The sequence below is a fragment of the Leptonotus elevatus genome, chromosome 14, assembly GCF_054856555.1.
Source record: "Leptonotus elevatus isolate MCC_2025b chromosome 14, RoL_Lele_1.0, whole genome shotgun sequence".
NCBI lineage: Eukaryota > Metazoa > Chordata > Actinopteri > Syngnathiformes > Syngnathidae > Leptonotus > Leptonotus elevatus.
This window is the reverse complement of record NC_141252.1, coordinates 3279051-3296414: the sequence shown is the minus strand read 5'-3', so window position 1 is coordinate 3296414 and position 17364 is coordinate 3279051. Positions and strand designations below refer to the sequence as shown.

The 17364-nt window shown below is 40.6% G+C and overlaps 1 long non-coding RNA gene across 1 annotated transcript in view; it reads right to left on the bottom strand.

Annotated features, from left to right (window-relative positions):
• LOC147162586 (uncharacterized) overlaps positions 1-17364 on the bottom strand; it is a 97265-nt gene that overhangs the window by 7704 nt on the left and 72197 nt on the right. The window lies entirely within an intron of this gene.

Sequence of the window (17364 nt, the reverse complement as noted above, 5' to 3'; positions counted from 1 at the left end):
TTCGGGTCTCATTTGGGCCACAGTCTGGACTCGGGCCCTTGTCATCAGTGCCATTGATCTGCTCCAAATGAGCTGATTAGGGGGGCCTGCAGTTTGTCCTGTTGCGCGGGGGGCTTAGCTGGGCATGATGAGGAGGGGGCCGATGGGGATGAAGGACGCAGGTCAAGGGGCCACGCCGGGCCAAACACAAGACGGGCATTCACCATCGGAGGATGCGACATGAAATTAGTGCTCGTTGGATTAGGGAATGGGATCAAGCCTGTTTGACTGCGTTTGTCGTGGCGGGACTCGCACCCCGTTGGTTAAGAATTTTGTCAATCAAGTTTGATTTGTTTGTTTTAAGAAAGGCTTTGAAAAACCGGAGGCAAATCAATCATCCATTTGGCTGCCTTAACAGGCTGCAGGTGAAAAGAAAATGTGTCGTGTAAACAATAAAATCCCTACAATTTGTACTGTTAAAGAAGAGGAACCGATTAAACCGAATGTCAGAGAAGATTCCAAGTTCATTTCAACAATGGTTATGTTGTGTATTGACTACCAGAGGCAAGCCATTTACTTATTGGCCGCCTCAACAGGCTGCAGGATTGATCCAAATGGGGAGTATAAACAGAAGAATTCCAACATCATATACTGATAAATAAAGACGAAAGTGTTTACACTGACTAAAATTCACATCAACTAAGGCTGTATTCAGTGTTGTGACAACCAGATAAAAGTTTGCCACTATTTGGCCGCCTAAATGGGCTGCGGAATAAATGAAAACAGACAGTATAAACAGTAAAATTACTGCAATATGTACTGTTAAAAAAGAAGAAACTTAAGTTCCATATTAACAAAGGGTATGTTTGTCGAATGACAACCAAAGTCAAGTAATTCGCTAATTAGCCACCTAAACGGGCTGCAAGATGAATGCAAATGGAAGTGTATAAGATATAAACAGTGAAATTCTCACAATACGTACTGCCTAAAAACTATTGAAAGTTATGTTGTTCAGTGCCTAAATGGGCTGCGGATTAAAGTCCAAACAGCAAGTAAAAGTAAGTTTAATTGTACCAACAGCATTTCCATAAATAAAGGAACACTGTTTGGTGTGAGACCATTTTTGAACAATGTTCTTGTTTGCTACCTAATTCGGCAGCAGAATAAAACACAATCAGTAAATTCATACTCTAATTAAAGTATGGTGTGGAAATATTTGAACAGCCCGTCTAGTTTACTCACTAAACGGTCTTTTGGAACAAAACCCAAACAGCAAGTATTAAAGTATGTTTCATAGCAATATGTAATGGCAACTCTAACTAAGAAAACTCAAATTTAGTGAGAAACAACTTTAGTTTGATGCCTAAATGGGCTGCAGACTCACAACCAAATAGTAAATAAAAGTATATGCTACTTAGCGGCACCAACAACATGTTTATTTGAGGGAGGCATTTTAGTTTTCATTCAAAGAATCGAGAACTAATAAAATTTGTCATCATGGATGCTAGTCATCACAAAAGATGGCATTTTTCCTGCATAACATAAGATCGACTCGCACGTAAATTGAACCACATGACTTTTCACAATGACAAGTGATGCTGTTTTGGTTAGCAATAGCGTTCAAATGGTATGAGCCATTAACCTGTTGATGCTAACTTAGCATTTACGCCACAGACTTAATTGTGTATTTTAACGTCTCTTAAAATTGAAGCGAAGCTTTCTGGTTTCTGGATTATGTCTCAAAACAAAGAAACTAAAACCCAGAGAAACTGGATGGGTCTCAGAAGAGTCACAACACATGTTAGAGGCGACCATCCCACTCGCTTCCCACGCTCGCTATCGATGACATCACCCGAGCGAGCGTCGCTGAAGACATTACCGGCGTCAATTTTTGCGATCTGACGAGTGACGGCTCTGAGATCGACGAGAACAGGAGAGAGCGCAGGAGAGTTGCGGCTTGGCTGAACTCCCCGTGAACCCCGGACAGATTTATTTTCTCCGGGGCCCGCCGCTCACACCGAGGGGCCCGGATTTACACGCCTCACCCTTCGCAGCTGGGAAGCGGAGCTGACGGCGGGATAGATGGGATGGATGGAGACTTTTTTTAAATGAGGATGAAGTGTGGGTTGAAAGTTAGTTTTTGTAGTGAACCTGGTCCAAGGTTTTCTTGGCCCATCCTTTTGGCTGAATTTTTTTTTTATCAGGGGGACATAAAACAAACAGAGTGCTGCAGCAAGGAGAATGAGACACACTAACAAACAACAAGAACGTGGAGTGCTGCAGCAAAAAGGAGACTGAGGGCAGCAGAAAATGGGAAGCGCTCCGGCAAAGTGGAGACTTAGAGCAGCAAGACATTGTTCGACAGCAAAATGGAGACTGTGGGCACCCAAAAAAATGAGAGGCTACAGCAAAGTGGAGACTGGGGACAACAACAAAAAATGAAGTGCTGCAGCATACTGGAGACTGACGACAACAAAAAATCAGAGCGCTGCAGTGTCATCAAGGAAAATGGAGCACTGCAGCCACATGGAGACTGAGGGCAACAAGAAAATGGAGTGACATGCAGTCGGAGGTTTGAGACGAAGGGCGGCAAGAAAATGGATCACTGCAGTAAAACACAGAATGGGGGCAATAAGAAAACACAAAGCAGAGATTGGGGGTCGCAAGAAAACATAGCAACACAGCAAAGCAGAGACTGAGGGCAGCAACAAAGCACACCACTGACCCAGAGAGGGATTCCCAAGAAAACCCCCACCTCCCTCTCCCTTTCATTTCCTATTGTGGAATTGTTTTGACAATTGAAAGGTGGAGCCCAGAATGTGCTGTGTTCTGTGTGAATGCTTGTCACTCAACGATAAAAATACCTCCGCACAACATCAGTGATTCAGCAAGCACACAACCACACACCCCGCGCACACCCTCTCAATGGCGAGTAAATAACCGCAAGGCGTAAAAAAGAAGAAGAAGAAAAGAAAGGAGGGGGTGAAGGGGACGAGCATTGCGAAAGAAAAGATTGTGCAAAAGTTTTCTGGCTGTGTTCTTGGCAGAGGGCCAGATCGGGAGACAATGGAAACCCTGTGAGGATCCAGACTTGTATAGACGCTCGCGGGAGCATCGGCCTATTGGGAGGGAGAGTCCAGAGAGAGAGAAATGGAAGGGGGTGGGGTTAAGCGCTGCCTTTTCACCAAGAAGCAGCATGGCAGGGGTGATCAGTCACATGCTATAGAAAATATGAATCTGACAGACTCCATAAAAGGGATGTACAGGCTCCAAACCGTCCTGCTGCCCAGCCGCCTCCCGATGGCTCCCATCATTCAGGATTCCACCAATGAGCCTCAAGAATCTTGCTAGCACCTGCTCCAAGAAGGGAGTGGGACAATATCCAAACAAACACCCCTCCCAAGACATAAATCAGTCAAAGACACGTCTCGTATAACCTAATGTATCTCCCTTAGCCTCGCTTTCCACTTGATAAACTACAAAAACAAAACAAAAAACACAGCGCTTATGAAAAGCGGAGACTAAGGGCAACACGAGAATGTGGTGCTGCAGCAAATGAGAGCAAGACTCACTAACAAACAAGAAAGAACACAACGGTCTCATGAATTTACTTCTAAAGAAATCACTTTTATCCGAGATGAGACTGAGGGTAGCAAGAAAAAAAAGGAGCACTGCAGCAAAGTGGAGACTGAGGGCGACATTTTCATAGTGATTCAGCAAAATAGAGACTAATGACTAGAACAGAATGAGGTTCTCATCAATGTTGTTCTAACAAGATTAATTGCATCCAAGATGAGACTTAAGGCAACAAGGAAGAAGGAGCACTGGAGCGAAGTAGAGACTGTGGGCAACAAAAAATTGAGAATTAAGCAAAGTAGAACATGTTTCGATAACAAAAAAACTAAAGAGAACAATGGTCTACTTCTAAGTAGATTAATTTGATTAAAGGTGAAACTGAGGGAAACAAAAAAAAGTGATGCAGTAAAGTGGAGACTGAGGTCAGCAAATGGGGTGAGACAGCAAAAGCAAAAAAAGACTTGTTATCAAACACTAACAACATAAGACAACAATGGCTTTATGTATTTCCCTCTAAAATGATTTAGGTGAAACTGAGGGCAAATAGAAGTGAAGACTCAGGGCAAACAGAAAATGAGGCACTGCAGCAAAGTGGAGACTAAGGACAAGTGAACGAGGTCCTTTTGTATTAACTGCAAGGGGAAATCAGTTTTATCAAAGATGAAGTTGGTGCAACAACAAGCAACAAAAAATGTTGGGGAACAATAAAGTAGAGACTGAGGGCATAAATGTGGTGGGGGTTTATTGTAGACAAAAAAAGATTATTTTAAAGGCCTCTCATCTCAGATCATCCCTGAGGCTTTTTAATAAGAAAACAAAGAAGGGATTGTTACCCCCCTCCTTCACTTGGTTAGCTTTCATTTCCTGTTTTGTCAAAATGTCAAAGTTACGATTCTGAGTCCGCTACAATAGCCGAACCAGAACAGTCAGGCGGCGGGGTTGGTAGAGGGGGCATTCTTGCTACCCTTAGTCTCATCTTGGATAAGATGAATCGCCTCAGAAGGAAATACAGTAAATCTTTGTTCTGTTCCGTTTGTTAGCAAGTTTCATTCTCTTTTGCTGCAGCGTCCTGTTTTCTTGTTGCCCTCAGTCTCCACTTTATTGCAAAGCTCCATTTTTCTTGCTCCACCCATACTTCTTCTTCTTCTTCTTTTTGAGCTAAATTTGTAAGTATGATTGTCATTTGTTTTTTTTCAATTTCCAAATTGGGCAAAATAGATTAAAAAAGCGGGGGGGGATCAGAGAATTTATTTTAAGGCCAATATCGCCCAGCCATATAAATGAGTGTATTGTTGTGAGGTTACCAAAGGACACTCAGTCGTGTTGCAAGAAGAAAGGAAGTGAAACCAGAGGTCTGAGCCATTTTGACTCACGCTTTGTCTGTTTGTCTGCCTGCTTTCAAATCACGCTATGAGGAAGATCAAGTACATTCACAAATTATTTACCGCGCTTCACTTGTTACACATTTTATTGTGTTACAGCCAAACTGGATTAAAAACATTTCACAGTCTTTGCCACGAAGCTCAAAATTGAGCTCAGGCGGATCCCGTTTCCACTGATCATCCTTGAGATTGGATCGGAGTCCACCTGGTGGGAAATTCAGGTCATTGGAGAGGATTTGGAAAGGCGGGCACCTGTCCTCATACAAGGTCTCGCAGTTGACCGAGCACAAACCAAGAATGAAGTCAAAGGAAGACCTTCGAGACGGGAACCGGGGAAGGCTGCAGCAACTGTTTGGCTACTTTTGAAGGATCATGAGACACACTCGGTCAAGCTCACTTCCTGCAGTGTGTTCCCTCACTCTAATCGGCGCCCAAGCAACATGAACTAACAATAAATACTATTGTTACAGTATCAAGCTGTTTATTACACTCCAGTTGAGGTTAACTGTAAATCTAAACACACGAAACGAAGAAAATTACACACAGTGAACGCTTAAATACAAACACACTTTGTTGAGTTTGCTTCCCGAATGTAGCTAGCTCAAGGCTAACGCACAATGAAAAGTGCCGTTGACTTGCTAACGCTAACTTTTGTCACTCAAAATTACGGCCATTCATACAAAAACGCTTCAGGAATCAGAAGCATCTTAACATTACTCCTATGATGCAATTTTTTTTTAAAATTATTGACATAACTTGATCATGACTTTTTTTCTTCTACTCTAATGCGGCTGCAATTTAACAGTGTATCAAAACGCGCGAAACCACACTGCCCCTAACTGGCAAAATCGTGTACAACATGAACAGCGCTCCCAATAAAGGCACACACAAACAAGGGCAAGACGGTATAAGATATTTTAAATAAAATCGATTTTGGGACCTTTTATATCGATTCTCAATCATAGCAAATGAGAATCATGATTCTTATGAGAATTTTTTTTTTTTTTTTAGCACAGGCCTGTAGAGTATTATTTTGAAACACGTTTATGGTGGTGGTGGGGGCGGGCACGGCGTTATTCGCACATTGTTGTGCAGCACAACGTTTGGTGGACGCGCAACATCCTGCGTACCCAAAAAAAAAAGCCGCGTGCCGAGCGAGAGGGGAATCCCCTCCGTCAACCCCCACCGCCCCAGCCCCGTGCATCCGCCGTGCAGCGAGCGCGCTGTCAGGCCTCTTTGGCGACATGAAAAAGTCCCGAAAGATCCCCCGCAGAGGAGAGCCGACGGTTGGGCTTCTCTGGCGCTTGATAAAACACCAATGACGCCCCCAAGCCTCAACGAACGTCACACAATGGAAATTCAAATTTCGCAATCTTCATTAAATGCGTGCATCTGCAATTTGTCCCAAAATAAATCATTAGTATATATATATGTATATGTAAAAGTATAATTTTTATAATAGCCTTTTTTTAATTTTTTTTTATTATATATAATCAAGATATATTAGCAGTTTTTTATTTGCTATACATACCTATTTATTGTGTAACGGATGTTAAAAGAGGACCTGATACGTTTATGCTTCTTCCTACTCTTTTTCAAACATGTACGTGTAAATGTGGAGCTCATGATTGGGTGAAACATTGTGAAACTTTCTTATGTTGCTATCCTTGCTTTAATGTTGTGTTTGTTGTTTTACATATTTTGTATATTTTCTCTTTACACATGTTCCTTTATAACCAGTGTTTTTTTCTTTATATACATGTTTGAAATAAAATTGAGGGGGGAAAAAAACTACTAATAATTAACATGTGCAAAAGTGAAGAAAAAATAAATAAAAATGAAAAAAAAGAGATCACTTTTTAGGTTTTTAGTAATATTCATATTTACATTTTATAAAATGAAGTCGAAAAAAAAAAAAGGCCCAGGTACCAAAAGCACGGTTCGCCACTGGGAGCAACAGAATCAGGTGTCGGTTTGATTTTCCTCCTTGACTCAAGTAGTTCCGCCTTCCTCCTCTCTTCCTTTATCGTCAAGGAGGAGAATGGGGAAGACAGCCACTTTCATGGCTGACTTGGGAGCCATTAGCCCCCCACGCCACCCCCACCCCCCACTCCCCACCCCACCCCGTGCACTCGGGGCCTGTTCTGGCTCCTCAGCGTATTAATCTGCAGTGACAGCTTCGCTGTTGACCAAATCCAGCCAGGATTTGGGGCACGGCCGCCCGGCGCCACTGTGCTCCATTAACCTTCTGACCTCTGAGGACACGGCACCCGGGCCCAGGCCCACGGGCGTAAGCGGAGCAAACGGTAGGACACCTGTCCGGTGTCACTGATGCCCGATCAAGTCCTCCTATAGGGAATTTAGCCAATTGCCAATACATTTGAAGCGGGTGTTAGGCTAGTCGACTGGTGAGTAACTTTTTTTTTTTTTAATGCCACGCATCGTTTCACATATTTGGATGGATTGGCATAGAAAAAAACTGGTTCTGGCTAAATGGTCCTCAAAATGCTAATTGAGATACAGTGTTCCCTCGTTTTCTGCTGTTTAGGTTCCAAAAAATACCCGCAATAAATGAAATCCGCAAAGTAGTTAGCTTTATGTTTTACATGTATTTACTATTATATATACTATTTACTATTTTTTTGCGCTAAAAAAATTAGCGAGGCCGCGAAAAGTGAACCGCGTTATAGCGAGGGAACACTGTATTCATATTTTCAATTTCTACACTTGATTCTCAATGAAATTATACATAATACATGGAAGTACCTGAAAGATTGACAAAGGTACAGCAATTGTAATGTTGCCAGGTTGAAACCAGTTTGAAAGTTTTGGCTCATCCATTTTTCAAAGGTCCATAGCAACCAGTATCTTATGGAAAATGAACTTGAGCCCAAACTCTCAGGAACTGTTCAAAGACCACTGGGAAGTAAATTCCGTTAGCAGATAAGGGCATCATCCGAGATTTTAACCCTTTAAAAGCTGAGGACATTTTTTCTTAACTCATTCACTCGCAGCCCTTTTCACTGAAGCAACCCCCTTCGCTCTCAGCCGGTTTACTGAATTTTGATTGATTTTGCAAGGCCCACAGAATATTGTGTTCTATTGCTATAAATACATGGAACCTACCAAAACAAAGATTAGAGTCTCTTCAGAAAAAAAAAGTAAATTTCTATCTGTTTCCGTTTTGCAGCAATTAGGGTCAAAAAAGTTTCATCATTATTCACAAATCTGTTTAACTTGGTGCAACATGACCCTGGTTAATCTCTTATACTCTGCTGCCACCCGCTGGCCATTATTTGTGATAACTACCATTGCTTTAAGCGACCTCTTCATGTCAGAAGCTGCAACAAAGCCTTCTGTTTGCTCTTGCATAAAAAACGTATAAATAAAGTTTTTGGGAGCAAATGAGTTAGATACCACTTTTTTCGTGAATGGATTTTTTTCCTCAGAAGTGCAACTTTCCTATTCTAAAACATCCTACTATTAGAAAATATGCTAAATGTTTTCAAAAAATATTGAAAATACCCAAAACCATCTTGAAAATGTCCCTTTTTTTTTCATGAAAATGAACCTTGAAGCACCTTGAACGAGTTCACTTTAGCTCAGAAAGTCTTCGTTAAGGCACCTGCAGTGGAAATGTGAGAACACGCCGCCTCCTTGTATGCACAAGATCTTAGAGGCCCGTGTGCTCGTAAAACCTCAGGTCAAGTCGGTTCGCCGAGTATTGTTGCGACTAACCTACATATTTGCTGATTCTCTGTTTAACGAGGAGAGACAGATTATGCTTGTAAAAAAAAAAAAGAAGAAAAAAAGAACGCTTGACTAAGCGCTAAAATGTTGCATCACAAGCGCAAGCCAGCGACGTAATCTATTCAACAAGATTGAATCAATGTTGCTGTGTGACTTGGTGATAAAGATGTGTGTCTTTGATTTTCAGTTATTGATAATCAAATTTGCAGGCCCCAAGAATAGCAAAGATTTGCAAATAATGGACGCCTCCCCTAAAAATTTACCTCAGTTGTACCTCTACATTGATTTTATATACTTTATTACTGTACATACTGTAGTTTATATTTATGTGCCTTTCAGGGGTTTGGCCTGCCCTAGTGGGACAAATACAATGAAAATATTAGTAAAACAAAAGGTAAAAAATAAAATAAAATAAAAATAGGTTGATTATTTATTTTGTTAAAAAGACAAATGTCAAAAAAAACCTATTTTACATATGTTTACAAAAAATGAATATTGTCAATAATTACAATTAGAGGGAAAAAAAAAAATATATATATATATATATTTATATATATAACCTTATTGTTTCAAATGGACTTTTTCACATTTCCTACATGGTAAAGCCATTTAACCTTTGTTTAAAATCTTAAATCTTTTTTCAATCTCTCTATAAATGACCTTGGTCATCTATCCCTTTTTCAGACTTTGGACTTGTCTGTTTTTGAACAAAATTATTTTCCTGCTGGTTCCTGCTTTTGCAATTAAAAGACATCAACATCCTCTTTGAAAGGCCTTTTCATGAGCTTTTATCCAAATTAACACCGCAATTGCTGAATAGATATTAACTTAGAATAGCCTAAAAAAAAAAAAACACTAGCGTTAACCTGCATTCAGAAATAACATCACTCATTTTACTCAATTGGCAAAAAACGGAGTTGTTTACTTTTGAACTCTTTACACAGCAACCTCTCACCTTTTGTTTAAGGTTCTGTGTAACCGGCACAGGAGAAGAAAATAAAAAGTAGGCTAAGCACATAATTGTGTAAGGTCGTGTAACAAGTTTCTTCGTCATCATTCTAATTACGAAGACACAACGTGCCTTCTAACAGACGTTATCTGATTTCCCTGCGCACAAACACGCACGCACGCACGCACGCACGCACGAGGAGTGACAAAGCGTCACGTCCTCCCGTCGGCAGGCTGGAGACGCCCTCCCCCGTCCCGCTTTCAACCCTGACCTTGATGACATCAGACTGTCATCGCTGTCACTCTTGCAAGGTAAACACTCTGTCACAGCGTCTAAAGTGCCAAAGAACTCGCATGGTGAAAAGGAAGTCTTTTGGGCATTTTCAAACCAAAACAACATATTTTACTTCATAACATCGTCATTTTGGGCTATATTGACATCATAAGCACATATCGGGAAAAAGTTCTGACCAAGACCAAGAATTTGAGGTGCCATTCAATTGATTTAGACTTTGGTTCAATCTGCACCAAATTCTGCCCACAATGGGTACAAATGGTGGGAAATGACATCTTTTTGAGTCTTCTCTATGTTTGACCTTGTTCTGACTTTGTCACTTGAGCTCTACCTTAAAGTCTTGAAGTGTCGAAAAAGCTATGCTACTAAAGAATTGACATGGTGACTATATATTTGGTAGGGAATTTTTTTTGTCAATATAAAAATATATATTTAAAATGTGACATGATGTGGTTTATTGAAATTGTATGTTGCTTGTAAAATGTCATCAAAGTTTATAAAAATTGAATTGTTGAAAATTTGCCAAATTGTGAAATCGAGTTTTGTCTTCTGGATTATTAAAAGCTGTTGTTCTTATGTTTTGTTACGTCCAAATGTTTTTGTAAGTTGTGGCAGAATGTGTTTAAAAAATAGCTACCAATTACCTGCTAAGCACAAACTATGAATGACAGTTTATGTTAAAACTGATTTAGAAACATTTTTGTTGTCTGAACATTTTGCACAGGAATTATTTTGGAAGAAATGAAGCCTTTAAATGAATGTTTGTTGGGTTTATTAGATTAAAATCGTAATTGTCCTGAATGACTAGAGAGAGAAAACAAAATTGAGATTTTCTTTTTTGGCCTTACCTTTTTCATTGGCAACTTCTTTAAAGCTTTATTTGGTCTAAAGCTGTGCTACCAAAGAATTTTTATTTGATACGGAACTTGATCAAAGCTAACAAAAACTAGTTCTGAGACCATGATGTCATCGTCAAGACTGTTAATAGTATGACTTAATATAGTTTATTGTATTTGTTGAATTTTGACCTTATTTTACTTTGACCTTGGGTGACCTCTTTAACATCAATGTCAATCTGCACCAAATAATTACCCTCTTAGCATCTATTTATTCAATATTTCCACAAAATTGGGAGAAATTGCGGAAAAGTTCTGCCATCATATGTTTTGTGTGTTTGACCTTGATTTAACCTTGTCCTTTGATTTTACCCTTGAAAAGCTATGAAACAAAACATACATAGCGTCACTAGTCTCAAACTCTCCCGTGTGCGGCCCTCCTTGGAAAAAGTATTTTGTCTCCTCGTTTGTCCTTTATCCCACTTCTTAGTCAGCTGTCACACGCTCCGCCGCTTTACCCGCTCAGGCCACCTGCGGCCACGGCCGACGCTCTTCCACTTTTTTGCTGAATGTTCAGGAAAAAGTGGGCACACGGGCGTTACCATGAGGAGAAATATTTGCCCAGAAGCGCCCCCGCCACAAGCGCAAAAGGTGCAAAAGGTTTTTTTCAAAAAGGTTGCCGACCCCTGGTCGACTATTTAAGTACATTTACAGTGGAAGGGTGGAAAATGTATTTTGTTATCTTTTGCTGCGCATTTTGCTTGACACACTGGAGGCTTCCCAGAACAGGCTGATTTCGACAGGGCTGTTTTGAGCGGGTAAAAAGTGAGGGCACAGCATCTATTAGCGGAAGCAAGAAATATTTGATGAAATCTTTCAGGGTATTTCGGGACAGCTTATCCGGCTTCATAAACGCCTTTTGGGAGCGCTTGCGTTCTTCACCTCCGAACCTCGTGTAGTCATTAAAGACATTGGACATCAGCCACAAATTAAACATTTCAACTTTATGGCTTTTTCCACCAATTAAACAAATAAAGACGAGAGTGGGGGGGGGGGGGGTATGGGGCGGGGAGGATATTGAGCAAGTCGAGGCTTGCTGCCAGCCGAGCCCTCCTCCTCCTCCGCACCCAGGAGAACATCCAGCTGGAAGCCATTGAGGGTGGGCTTAAAGGGGGGGGGGGGGCTCCTGAATGGCTACAAATCAAAACCAGAGAAGGCCAAGATCAAGCGTGTCATACGTTTGTGTTTCTTTTTTTTTTTTTTTTGAAAGCGTGAATCATCAACTACGTTTCCCGAAAGAGACCCAAAGAAGCGGAGGAGGAAAACGGTGTGTGCGTGTGTGTTTGGGGTGGGTCAACCTGCAGTGCATTTGTGAAGTCATTCATGAAAAAAAAAAATATCTGACTTCCACTCAAAATAAAAAAAGTTGTAGTGTGTTTATACTATTTTTCAATAAATTCTTGGGACATTTGGAGGTGCTGAGTGAGTCAGCCCGGTGGTGAATCACCTCCTCAGCACGTAACACTTCACGGCCGCGAGTTATTTACTGCAAAGGAGAAATAAAGGGGAAGTCGTTTGAGGGCTGTGCGCCGCGAAACAAAAACATGACATCAGGTAATTAGCGCACAAACAAAAGCACAACATCACACGCATTAAACAAAAGTGCACTTCAATGTGTGTCCTCAGTTGAAAAACGTTCACGTTTTTCCACGAAAAAGGGAGTGCTATAAAAATTTGTAATATATCCTCCCGTGTCTCCAGTGATCTGACGCAATTGCTTAGCTTAGGTTAGCTTAGCATAGCAAGTGAAAGCAGCTGCCCGCTGGCTCTGTTCCCAGGTCAATTGGCGAACTCGTCAACATATTTAAGGAAGAAGTATGGGCTTCATTGGAAAGGAAAGAAAATCATTTGAAAAAGTTGGAATTTTTATGAGGTGCAAAAATTGGAATACAAGTCATATTTTATTGAGAAAAAAAATGTTTTGTTTTTCGGAAATAAATTGTGATCTTAAGAGAATAATAGTGTCGTTCGGATAACGGTATCGGGAGAGGCCATGATACTGCATTGAAACAGTGGTACGAGCATCGGCAAGTACTAACAAGTAACAAGTTGATGCCATTATTTCTGACGCTAATATAGAACTTTGGATGCAGCATCTTGTGTCTTGCTTGTGTACGACATTCACTGATGAGTGACGTGTTCTGTTCACTGCATGCCGAGCCCAAAATAACCCGTTGGCCCTTGAATGCTCTGAACCAATGGCAGGGCAGTTTTTTCATGTTGAAAACAACAAACAAACTATGTATCGATACGGTATCGGCCGATACTGCAGAACTGGGTATCGGAATTGTATCGGGGGCCAAAAAACTGATTCGGAACAACACTACATTCTAAAAACAGTTCAAAAGTAACCCAATTATGGATCAAAAATGAACCGATCCACCATCAACAACTTTCTGGCTTGTTTTATACAACATCTTTTGACCCAAGTAAAGGATCTGAAAGAGCCATTTCTTGACTCAAAGTTGGGTCAAATCGACCCAAGTAGAGGAGCGGACCATTTTTGACCCATAGTTGGGTTATTTTTTACCAGAATTTCTTGTAAAAGTTATTTCAAGAAGATAAAGGGTTTTTTTTCTAGTCACAATTGGAAGCATTACGCAAAAATGACCCAGATTGGGTCAAAAAGGAACCAAAAATGCAGTTTTTGTACAAAAACACAAAAGATTAATTGGTTTTGTGGGTTATTCATTTGACCTTTATGGGTTGAATAAATAACCCAAAAACTTGGGTTGGTCCCTTTTTACCCCTTGGGTTACCCAACTGTTTTTAGTGTGCACCCTTAAAACTGCCGGGTCAAAACTAACCCAATTTGGACCGACCCACTACTTGGGTCAAACTGGCCCAACGTTCAGTTTTTGGTGCAAAACAAGCCACTTTTTTCAATACAATAATCACAAAACTTGTGTTGTTTGACCCAAATTTTGGATTATTTTTGACCCAGCAGATTTAAGAGTGTACCATTCGAAATAGTTGCTTAATTGCCTTCACTTGAAATAAATGATATTATTTAGTACAATGCAAAAATATTTACTGAGAAGCAAAATTAAAGAGCAAGCAGGGTACAGATTTGAACGGCGACTACGCAAAACTGCGAGGCAGGCGTGCGGACCACCACCTCACCGTGCTGCAAAATCAATCCAGCATAAAACCAAATCTTCCTCGGATAAGCTTTGACAGCGCAGTGTGTGTTTGCGATCAAACTGTAGGGCCAAATTGTTACTGAGGCCTCATTGTGTGCCATTATTGCCGCTAGTTGCACACGGTCACACACCAGCGATCGCGGCAAGGGGGCATTGTGTAACGCTACCCAACCCCAAAGGACGAGCAGCTCCAATGCAAACGCTAGGAAAATAACGCAGCCTACAAGTGGGGATCATTTCCTGTATGGCGGCGCTTGGAGGCTATTTCTGCTGTTTGTTTTTGAGGGGAGATGGCCGGCAGGACGAGAGATTTGCGGACACATAATCCTCCCAGAAAGAAAAAAAGAAAAGAAAAGAAGTGATTTATTTTTGAATTCCAGCGCACAAGCTCGCCTCCAGAGAGCCAAGCGGCCGCTCGGCCTGCCAAAAGTCATTGGCTGATGTTTACACGACTGGATTGGCCGATTCCCATGGCGCGGTGGGCCCGCTGTGCTATCTTATTTATACAAGGCCCCGATATGGCAGAACAGAGGGGGTTTATTTTGGGCTATTCCCCCGTGGAAGGATCCCATTTCTCCAAAGTGCTGTGTTTTCCTTCATACGTGCGCCGCTTCAGGTTTGAGCGTCTTTTAGCTCTGGTGGAACAAAAATGAAATTGGGAACCACACAGGAAGCCCTCCGTTTGGCTAAGTCGTTAGCTAATGCGTTTATCATCACGTCTCTACTCACTCATAGGATTATACTAACAGTATTAAGTCACTCCATTTTCTTATTTCTAATCAATAAAACAAGTATTAAACAACATGAATACAAAATTGCAAAATGTTTGGCGAAGATGAATTAAGCAGCAAAATGCAGCCCTTTTTAACAATCTCAGGGGGCGGCCATTTTGCCACTTGCTGTTGACTGAAAATGACATTGGGGTCTGTTTAGGGAGTTTTGTCATGGGACGTTCACAAGCTGAGCCGTGATTGGTCGTTACCTGAGCGCCGAGAAACTGCGATGTCGTTTTCCACCACCAACGCAATGTTGATCAAATGCCGTGTTCAGATTAGTGGGGCCGTATAGAACATTATTGTAATCATTTTTTTGGACTTGATAGTGTGAAGGAGGGTTCTAAAAAGTCATAGTAACCCATCCCAAAGAAGTCAGACATTTTGTTCTTTGATGTTATTGAAATCCTACGAATCACTCCAAGACGTCCTTTTGAGATTTGACTCCAATAGTTGATTATGAGGCCGTACTTTCAATATTAGTGTCATGCGGTAAACAAGCTGGATGGATGAGTCACGCTCCAATGAAGCGCTTGGCTCTCGCACACAAACTTGCAATGTTACAGCAACATCTGCCTTTTACAAGAGAGAGAGAGAGAGAGAGAGAGAGAGAGAAAAAACACGTTGCATCAGTCAGTTCGAATTAATTCCCCCCCCCCCAACGCCACTTACGGTTATTTTCTCACATCCGTCAGGGATTTAGGGGTATTATAGAAAAAGACACAAGAGTGTTTTGGGAAGAAGCGAAGGCCCCCCTGACGGCGGCGACGCCCGGCTCCAGATGTTTTGACGCCGTACCGGGTCGGTGTCCATGTCCCAATTAGGCCATGGGAAGACGTCCAAGAGAAGAACAGGATTCTAGTGATATATTTTTTTTTCTCAATTTTGCAAACCCTTCCTTTCCTTTTGCAGTGGTGTGCAAAAGGGGGTTGGGGTCATCATGGCGCGGTCACGGGCACACACCCGTCGACAGGAAAATTTCAATGTGAAGCAAAATGTCTTTTGCCAGGCAATACAATGTACATAAACTAAAGAAGAAAATATCACATCTGTCCATCCAGTCCTTTCCCAAAAAAGTTTGTGTTTTTGCTTTTTTTTAATAATGATAAATAGCAGTATATAATAATACACATTTTGTAAACAAGAGTAATAATACAGTTAGAATGAAAACTAATCAATAATAATAATCATTATAATAACAATATTCATAATAATAATATTCATAATAATAATAATAATACAGTTAAATTAAACTGTGTCGTAATTTAATGCCACAATCCAATTTAATGCTGCCTCATTTGTTTGTTTTTTGTCAAATACAAGGTAATGTCGTAAATATGAAAAAAAGCATTATGGGAGAAATTATTACACTACGAGAATACAGTAGTAATGTTACTTGGGAAGAAGATTATTGGTGGGGCACTTTTACCAAAAAAAGATGCCGTATATTACTATTAAAAACAGCTACTGCTGCACTTGTCAATGTTCATAATTTTGAGGGGGGGGGGGGGGTAATAATATATAAATAAATAAATAAAAATATGAATTGCTATATAAATATTACTGATTTGGTACTTGTCTGCATTGTTTGTTTCCCAGAAGAAGAAGACAAACAAATATGTAAGCTGTCATATATTACTGTTCAAAATAATACAGCTGTACTCTAGCACTGTTCATTTCCTAAAAGCAAAACAAACTATTGATGCTGCACTTTCCTAAAAAGAAAAGATTTAAGACATTGTATGTTCCCAATCAAACCGTTACTGTTGCACAAGAAAACTATTGATGCTGCACTTTAAAAAGAAAAAAAAAGAAAAAAAGTTTTAGGCTCTTAAAAAGTATGTTGTTCAAACAGTTACAGTTCTCGTCTACGGTCCGCATTGTTTGTCCATTTCCGAAGTAGAAACTTGATTTTGCATGCAAGACATGGTGGAAATTAAGTTGAGGGGGGGGGGGGGGCTGCCGCTGCTGGTGCTTGGTGGTACGCCTCCACGGAGACATGGGAGACATGGGATACGTGCAAAAACTTCTGTTTGAAGTCAAACAAGTCGGAAAAGTGAAAAATACCACCAGATAAGCGGGTCTCGGGGAAAGTAACATAGAGCTTCCTCGTTTCACATCGGCAAGATAAGACCGGATATGAGCTCACATCCTGCTTGCTGGTGAGCTCGACAAAAATATGTACACACCAAGCATTCCAAGGGAGCACATGAAGTCGACTGCTGCCATCAAAGCTAATTCAATGCAGAGGTGTTGCTGCAGTAGACTCTGGCCTAGCAAAGCCCCGCCCACTTGCCCGTCGTCATTCCGAAGCTATGTTTGTCCTTGATGCGATATGGCTGATGAATCATTTGATGGAAGGTGGTCGTGGCCAAGCCTGAAGCAAATAGTCAACTAAAATTTGAAAATAGGGATTTTTTTTCGAGATTTAGTTGGATATTGATATGAAAAAACAAACAGTGAAATGTTGTTGAAGTGTTGATACGACAATGTATTAGGGCCACGTATATATATATATATATATATATATATATATATATATATATATATATATATATATATATATATATATATATATATATATATATATATATATATATATATATATAAATAAATATATAT